Raw genomic sequence first — 8,884 nt, 5'->3', positions numbered from 1 at the left:
CTGCGACTCCAGGTTAGACGCCTCAAGCCTTTCCAGCTCATCTTCCCAGGCCTATCTGATTGATAGATCCAAACTCGTGGCGGCCATCAAAACGAACCCGTCGTTCAAGTGGTCCATGAGGCGACTTAAAGCTCGAAGTTGATCTAGCTGACGCTCAAGGGTGTCAAGCAGTATCTGCAGACCTCAAAAAGATTCTTCTTGCATGGACTTGATGCCATGCAGCGCTGGGAGGTGGTCGTGTACAAGCAGTCATCAACGCTCGTATTTTGTCTCAAGGAGGCTCCAAGCTGTGCTGTAGTTATGCCAACAGTCTGAACGGTGTCAAGAGTGGCCTTGACGTCCCCTTTACTGATACCCATATGTACCACTACTCGATATGTTGGTACTGTACAGCGCCACTTGCGACATGTCGTAAGTGGTCCGTCAACAAAAAGAATCCATCTTGCATACTTATTTAATGCTTTTTTTACTATATGATACGAAAATAGAGTAAAACTACTTGCGTGTTTTACAGTTAAAAAGCCAGTTAACAGTTGTAAAAATCCAAACTTTGTAATTTGACAACAAATTGTCAATTTGGTTAGTAAACCGCACAGGAAATCGACCACTTTGGAGGTTACGGGCAATTAATAATAATCCTTTGTTTACAATCTATTACAGTACACCATTTAAAAGTCCTTTTTACTTCCGGCCACTGTTTTATCAGAGGATGTTTGCTAATTTTTCGAAACAGCTGGCCAACCGCAAATATTAACCAGCTGTCATTGATTGCTGTCGATGAAAAGTAAATCAAGTGCAGGCTTAGGGTAGTCGATTTTTTGTTGTTCATTAGCAGAATTCTTTTCGTTTTTGTGAGTACTGATTTTTTTTGTTTGAATCAAAACACAAAACTGGGATTTTTGTATACATATAACTGAGTATAAATGTTCAAGTGATAATTTGTTAACAGGAGTAGTGTTTCACATTATATCAAAATGAGTCTCATTTTTGACAATAGAGACCAGTAATCAGCAAAATTTCTAGTACAAAGTTTACTTTTAAAACTCGACACTGTTAAAGCTGTCTTTCCAAAAGCTACAACTCTAGCCTACGATGTAAATGATCAAATACTTGTTTGCGGATCAGGTGCTTATATAGCTATATACCTTGTTTTTTAAATTGTACTTAGAGTTTTAAGCCACACAGTGTTTTGTCCAGAATTTTTAATTTTTAAGCTCAATATTACAATTTTACACATAAGGAACCAAAAATTATTGAAAGTTCTCTTTTTTTAGTGTCACCAGTAGAAATGGCAAGCAAAAAACGTAAGAGTCGATGAAATACTTAATGCTTTAACTAAAAGTAATGGCTCTGAAAATGGTAATAAACAACGCCGTTTTTTAAAGAAATTGTGTGTACCTACAGTTTTATGAATCTTGTTTAACATAAACATTTTCAATTACTTAATCGAGTCCCTTTTTTTAGCTTCTTACTAAAAAGACCACTTGTAAGCTGTACGTAGGTTGGAAACACAAAGGGCTACGTGACATAAAATATGTAAAGATGAGGAAGCCGGTTAAAGGATTGAAGATCGTTACTCTTAGTAGAAATAAAACTTACAGTTACAGTGACATTTTACAACTGTCCTTATATGCAATGAAAATAAAAGATAATTTGTTATAGTTTGAAAATTTTGAAGTACAACTGAGTAATTTTCAAAAAAAATTTTTTTTTTAATTCACTAGCATCCACGGATATGAATCAGATTTTTGGAAATTTTCTCATAAAATGAAATTTGTGAATTGTAAACTTTCACTATACATCTTGACCAGCAAAATCAACACAAGAATCGACACGGATATCGACAAATCTGTTATTGAAGCATTACCAATAGTTAATATTAACAGCATTAATAGCAATCCACCCAACTCCAACTTAGATTGAATTAATTCATCGTAATTTAAAGAATTTGATGTTTCTTAAGAACAAAAAGCTCTAAAGCATATAGAGGATAGTGATTTTTTAGAACGAAAACCTTTACACACAACCCTCTCACTCAAAGAAAAAAATTTTATTGTAATGAGTTCGAAGAAAGTTGGTATTCAGTATACAGTGAGTCATGATGGAGTAGAAAGAAAAATATCTATGGTGCCAAAAAAAGATGAAGTTAATGACAGTATTGAAATCTTACAGGATTTAAAAATTGAGCGTTCCCATAACTTCTAAAGAAAAGATAATTTTAGCAGAAGAAATAATAGTTGAATAAATACAAATAATATCTAACAATAAATACAAACTAAGAGAAATAATGATTATAGATAAGATTCGTCATCCAAATATAATAGCGATAATGGCTGTAGCAATGGAAGAAATTAATTGTTTCCTAATCATAAAATTTTTTAATATTATCACTTGAAGAAGTGTATTAATTCATGGAACAGCAGGTTATGAGTTGAACGAAAATACGAGAAATGGTATAGCTCTGTAAGTGTATACAGCTATTGCTTTTCTGCGTGATTAATCTCCTTCAATCATGTATGTAGATATAAGGATTGTTAATATTTTGGTAAATAAAAACTTCCTGACAAAGCTCTGCGGTTTTGGATTGATATGCTACGAGTCTTACAAACAACCGTTGTATCAAATTTTCATGGCACACCTATTTATATGGCTCTAGAGATCCTTTTACTTAATAAAGCAGGAACTTTCAAATCAGATGTATGGTCACTAGGGTGCGTACTTACTCAGATATATTCTGGGGCTGAAATATGGAATATCGAAAGTTGTTATTTCCTGGAACGTTTGAAGAAAATTGTTTGTTTTCCAGAAAAACCTGATTTATCTCGAGTTCTTACATATTTATAGTGTATGTTAAGTCAGTGCTTTGAATGTGATTCTCTAAAAAAGCCCAAAGTCAGTAAATTGTTGGATGTCATGAGAACTTAACAAACAGATTTTCTATAGTTTATATTTACTCGTTCAGTAATTTTTAAGTCGCAATAATGTGTTCCTTAGTATTTAAGTTTTTTTTCAACTTTATGCTCATCAAGTCTTATGAATCAGTTAAACATCTCAGACCATGATAACTTACGACATGTCGCAAATGGGGCTGCACACTACCTGCACATCGAGTAGTGGTACATAGAGACTTCCGTTTCCTTGCACGAGTGATTTCAAGTAGTGAAGACCTTCTACATCGGTCAGTTGAAGCTTGTTATGGACTAGAGCCTCGAACAAATCGAGGAAAGACTCCCAATTCTCTCGTCGCTCAGATAACTGAGGACTGGTGGACGGCAGTCTTGGTCCATGACGATGCGTAAGATCAGTTGGAATAGCTGAGTTATCACCAGACGATTTTGGCTGAAGACGACTACGATAGTTCTCAATCCGATACCGTGTGGTGATATTTTGAGTCTCAGCTGAAGCGTATGCATTGCTCGCAGCATCCGCCGTAGTGGTTGTGGCCACTTATAGCAGGGCTATACGGTTGGCCTAAAAATCGCACCAATACTCGTTGAGAAGCTTGAGCCAAACTTTGATTAGGCCAAGGCTTTCATGATCGTTCTGGGTGTCGAGAATTGCCTGCGATAATCAGGCGATGACCTCACCAAGCGTCGTCTTCTCAGCAAATGACAAAGAGAGTGCGACCCTCTGTACTGCACACGAACACAAGTGACACGCAATGTGGACACTTGACGGCTGCGACAGTACATAACCTTAGCAGCTTGCTTTGACAAAAGGATGGCATGCAAAACGGGCTCAAGGTAACCGTGGCAGCTCTATCCTCTACAGCGTACTCTGACGCAAGGATGGCATGCAACGCAGGCTCATGGCGATCACGGCAGCTTTACCCTCAACAACTGTCTATAACATAAAACGTAGATGTATGATGGCCACTACCTAGAGACGGCTCTTTCAATACACCACGTAACACGATCTCTGAGATAGAAGAAAAGAGAATGCATACACTTTTACTTACATAATAACTGTCGGCGTCGCACCTAGTCAGTAAGAAGATTAGAATGCACGATCCAGCTTGAAGGATCAATGTTTTGTTGCTTCGTTTTAATTCGGACGAGTTTTTTCGTTTGGCATGATGTGCATCCCAGGATAACTTGTCTCACATCTGGGCGCATGTTTCTACAGTAGCAGTCTTTGGCGATTGTGTTATATGTCTTATTCATTCCCTTATGTCCACCTATTGCCGCTTCGTGGTATTTTCCAATGATTTTAAATCTTTCATCTGCTAGTGGAATTACTAGAGTGTTCGTGTAGAGCATTGCTGCTAGTATATATCGCTAGGTCCCTGATGATACCAATCGTTTCTACTTCATTTTCTACTATTACCTCTCTAAGGACCTTCATACGTTTTTTAATATTTGACTTAAGCTCAGTTTCTTCAAATTACTGCTTTACATACATGTGCATAATTTTAATTCTTCTTGCATTTACCATTTTAGTTTCTCCTACGTTTCTTTCTTCGTTGCTCATGCGTATCGGATGAATGTATCCCCTCTCGTGCAGCGCATCTATGACCTCTGTGTTGGTTACTGCTTCTGTTATGATCATAAACGCTAGATTGTCTTAGTACCTGAATAGGTGGCCGTCGATACTGTTGAGTTTTTGTAGTAAGGGTGGGTCTTCCCCCTCTTTTGGTGCCCATGGTGGCCTTTCTATTGGTAGGCGTGTTCTGTACACTATATTTTTCTGCACCCATGCTTACGCTCCTCACTTCCCTCACTACAGCTACGGTCTCTTCGTGGGATCTCCACCCCGGACTCAAGTTCTGTATTTATCGCGCTAGAAACTTGCATGAGAGGCGTATAATGTGCATTTTCACCTACGCCTTCTAGATTCAAATGGCCAAATTCACCGTCTGTCGTAGAAATGTAATAAATGTAAATATAATATTCATTGATTAATGTACAATGTACACAAATATTTTTTTTTAATTCTTGAGAGAACAGATAAGTACAATCGCTGTTCCCATACAATGTTAGAGACTCCAAAATTTCCTTTGTTTCTTCTGGCTCTCTTCATTTTTCTAATAAATTAGAGTTGCGCAGAATCGTTCGTCACTCATCAGTTGAGATATCGAATTTGTACAACCATATAAGGCAGTAAAACAAACAGTTTCCAGGTGGGTCAAATGGTATTTCCGATAGTTTTGGCAGGGTACTACCAGGTTGTGCGGGCTTACAAGTTTCCCTTAGCGATTTGTCTTTTAAATATTCTAGCCACTTATCTGAGGGTTCAACTTTCTCTAGATGCTCATTGCGTTCGTTTCGTACCGTGATCTGATTTTTCTCTGACTGAGCCATACTCCCCCCGTTATGTGTGTAGTCGTTTACTTCTTCTATTGTGGATAGCACTGCTTTGTCTATCGTACTATCTCACTAGGCTCCCACATATCTATTTTTATTCCTGGTCAGCCTTCTACATCTTGCTTTTTACTGTCAATTATAACTAGAGCCCACGATTCATTAGCCCTTCCCTCCAATAAGTAATGTATACTCGGCTCTTCTCGTTTATCTTTCAAAAACTCCTTTGCTTGTTTCGTGCTTTCTTCTTTTTCTATCATATCAATTCTCTGCTCTTCTGTAATAAACTCTTGACTTTTATTCGTAACGCTAGGTAATGCTGTGTTACAATTCGCTATTATTATTTCTTTCGACGGGTTCGTCGTCAGTTGCAAAGGCTGAAAAACATGGCTTAGATTTTAGATTTCAACTCAAGATTTACTTATTTAACAGACTAAGGACTCAGAGACGTTCTCAGTGGTCGTGTGTAGCCTAAGCCGTACATACATTCAAGCATTTCAAAGAGGCTACTAAATATAAGTGCCCAAGAATACTATCGCAATAATTACATTATTAAAATAAAATAATAAAAAAAATAAATAAATAAAAATGTAGTAAACAAGAAATAAAATCAATAACAATAGTAATGGTAAGCATAATTAAATAAATAGTGCAACACGATAAGATTTTGTTACAATTACCAATTAACGTGAATTGTTGAACACAAACTGGTAGTATTTACAAAGTTATCTCTTGAAACATGGACGCTGGTATAATTCACGTATAGCAACTGGCAAACCATTCCACATACTGGCGCTACCAACGAAGAAATAATCATGTAGAAACTTAAGGGCAGCAGGAGGGATAAGCAGATCTAGGTGAGATGCCCGTTTTGTGCCAGGCATATCATGAGACCTAAATTTGAATTTGCACGATAGATACTGTGGCTGACCACTGCGCAAGATTGAAGCAAGGAATAAAAGCGTAAGATATTCAACCCGAAGAGAAAAGGGAAGTATACTCGATTTTTTGTAATCAGATGTGATGTGCTCGTGCTTGCATGTTCCTGTTACGAAGCGGATAGCCGCATTCATACTCCTGAAAAGTTTTGTTTTAAGCTCCTTAGAGAGTGAAAAAAACAAACCAGCACAGTAATCAAAGTATGGCAGTATGAGCGATTTGAGCAAGGTAAGCTTATAATCACGAGGGAATGACAATCCGCATTTACGAAAGCGATACAGCGCAGAAGAACATTTATTTGATGTAGTACAGCACTGCGCTCGAAAGCTCAATGTAGGATCAAGCACAATGCCTAGTATTTTTAGTGTATCAAAAGTTTGAACTATGAAACCATCAAGCAAAATGTCAGGTACATCGGTTTTTTGAAGTCTACTCATAAAATTACGTGAGCCCAACCATAAGGCACATGTTTTTTCCTTATTGATAAGTAGGCCATTGGAGAGAGCCCATAATAAAATATTATGTAAATCCGCATTAGTCCTACGCACAATACTCGCCAATTCATCAATCGAACCATGAATATACACAGATCATCAGCATAAAGATAATATGAGCAGTGCTTAATTGCAGAACTAATGTCATTCATGTAAAGAGAAAAAAGCAGTTATCCCAACACCAAGCCCTGTGGCACCCCCGAGTGTTTATACAAAGGTTTACAGCTTTCACCCTTTGACGAAATTACAACTTGAGACCTATCAGTGAGGTAAGATTCAACCCAGTTGCAGGCAGAGCTCGAAAATCCCAAACTGTAGAGCTTATTATAAAGATGTTTGATGTTAACAACGTCGAAAGCTCGTGAAAAATCAATAGCAACCAAGAGCGTAACCTGCTGCTCATCAATAGCAACCCTAATATCATCAACCAGCTTGATAACTGCTGATTGAGTGCTATGAAACTTTCTATATCCTGATTGCAGTGGATCAAGTATTTTTAGTCGCGTTACATATTCCAAAATTTGTGCATATTCAATAGTTTCCAAAACCTTAGAAGTAGCACTCAACAAACTGATAGGTCTGACATCTTTTGCTCTTTTAGGGTTCCTGACCTTGGGAATTGGGCGTACATTAGACTGCTTCCATAATGCTGGGAAAATTCCACTTTGAAGTGATGCATCAAAGATATTCATCAGTATAGGAACAACGTAGAGAATACAATCACGTAAAAAGCGTACGGGTATACCATCAGGCCCAGTTGCATTTAAGCTCCCCCTTCTTATAGCATTAACGATATCGGATGCCTCGACTGCCCTAAAAAATAGTCTATCGTCATTATGGATGTCAACGGAAGAGGTCCGAGTAGTCGGTGGCACAACACTCGGATTGCCTATGAAAAATGTATTCAGTGAATCAAGGTCAGTTGGTAGAGTATCGCAATGAATGACACCCCTCGACAGACCAGCCCTATTAACACAGTTCCAAGAATCCCAAGGTGACCTGCAGTTCGAAAATTGTTGTCGGTTGTAGCAAGAAATAGCGTTGCGTATAGCAAGCTTAGCACGGTTACGGAGATGATTATCGATTTCCCTATCGCCTAGTACGCTATCTTTCCTATTACCCCTGAAAGTAGGACAAGCAGCATTTCTTGATTTTAAAAGTCTGCATAAGTCAGCCGTCATCCAAGGCGTAGGACGCCCCGAGCGAACAGGAAAAGTGTGCAAAGAGGCATGATTATCATACAGATAAAGAAAATTCTGTGAGTATAGCGATACTTTTAAACCGATGTCAGGGCAATCAAGAGTAGCTTTCCAATCAAGTTATACGAAATCACGCTGAAGACAGTCTAAATCAAAATTTTTAAAATTGCCACGCATAATCGTCGATGGTGTAGATTGTGGGTTATCGTATTTTAAACAAACAAGTAGAATCTCATGTAGTAATATACTGGGCACAAAGTGCTGCGAATAAAACGCCAAATTTGAATTATCAGAAAGACAAAAGTAGTCAATTGTTGAGAACGGATTACCTACATGATGAGTCTGATTAAAGGGTAGGCGCTTGAGATTAGTAGCTTGAAGTAAGTCAACCAATGTGTTTCTAGTCGAAAGAGTAGAAAACCAGTCTATATTAAAATCGCCAAGCAGAAAAATATTATCGTAGGCTCTATTACAGTTTAGTAGTACATTTTCAACAGTTTCGTACCAATATCCGGCCTTTGGTGGATTACATACCAACGCGCAAATAAACTTGAATGAGCCCATTTGCAATTCCACGAAAAGATATTCTGCACGCACGACCCTAGGAGGTAATTATGGCGATGATGCAACAATCCTCGACTTCAGGGACTCATAAATATACATAGCAACTCCGCCAATATAAACGCGGGCCCTCTCACGCAAAATCTTGTGGTGCTCAGGTGCTACTTCAACGATACTCGAGCGAAATTTATTATTTTCGCATAGCGGAAACATTTAAATAACTTTTATGAAAGACTTATCACAATCAGGTAAATTTTGGTTAACGACGCAGTCAACTATACCAGACTCCTTTAATTCCGCCGGGATATCGCGTACAATCAAGCGCGGATTTTTATATGCATTTACTTTAATTTCAAGTTCAGGGCACGCATTGGTAAGCTGATTTTTTATG

Source organism: Copidosoma floridanum, unplaced genomic scaffold (genome assembly GCF_036245765.1).
Source record: "Copidosoma floridanum isolate Cflo_tuat_1 unplaced genomic scaffold, Cflo_Japanese_pri ptg000016l, whole genome shotgun sequence".
NCBI classification, from domain to species: domain Eukaryota; kingdom Metazoa; phylum Arthropoda; class Insecta; order Hymenoptera; family Encyrtidae; genus Copidosoma; species Copidosoma floridanum.
This window is presented reverse-complemented; position numbering follows the sequence as displayed.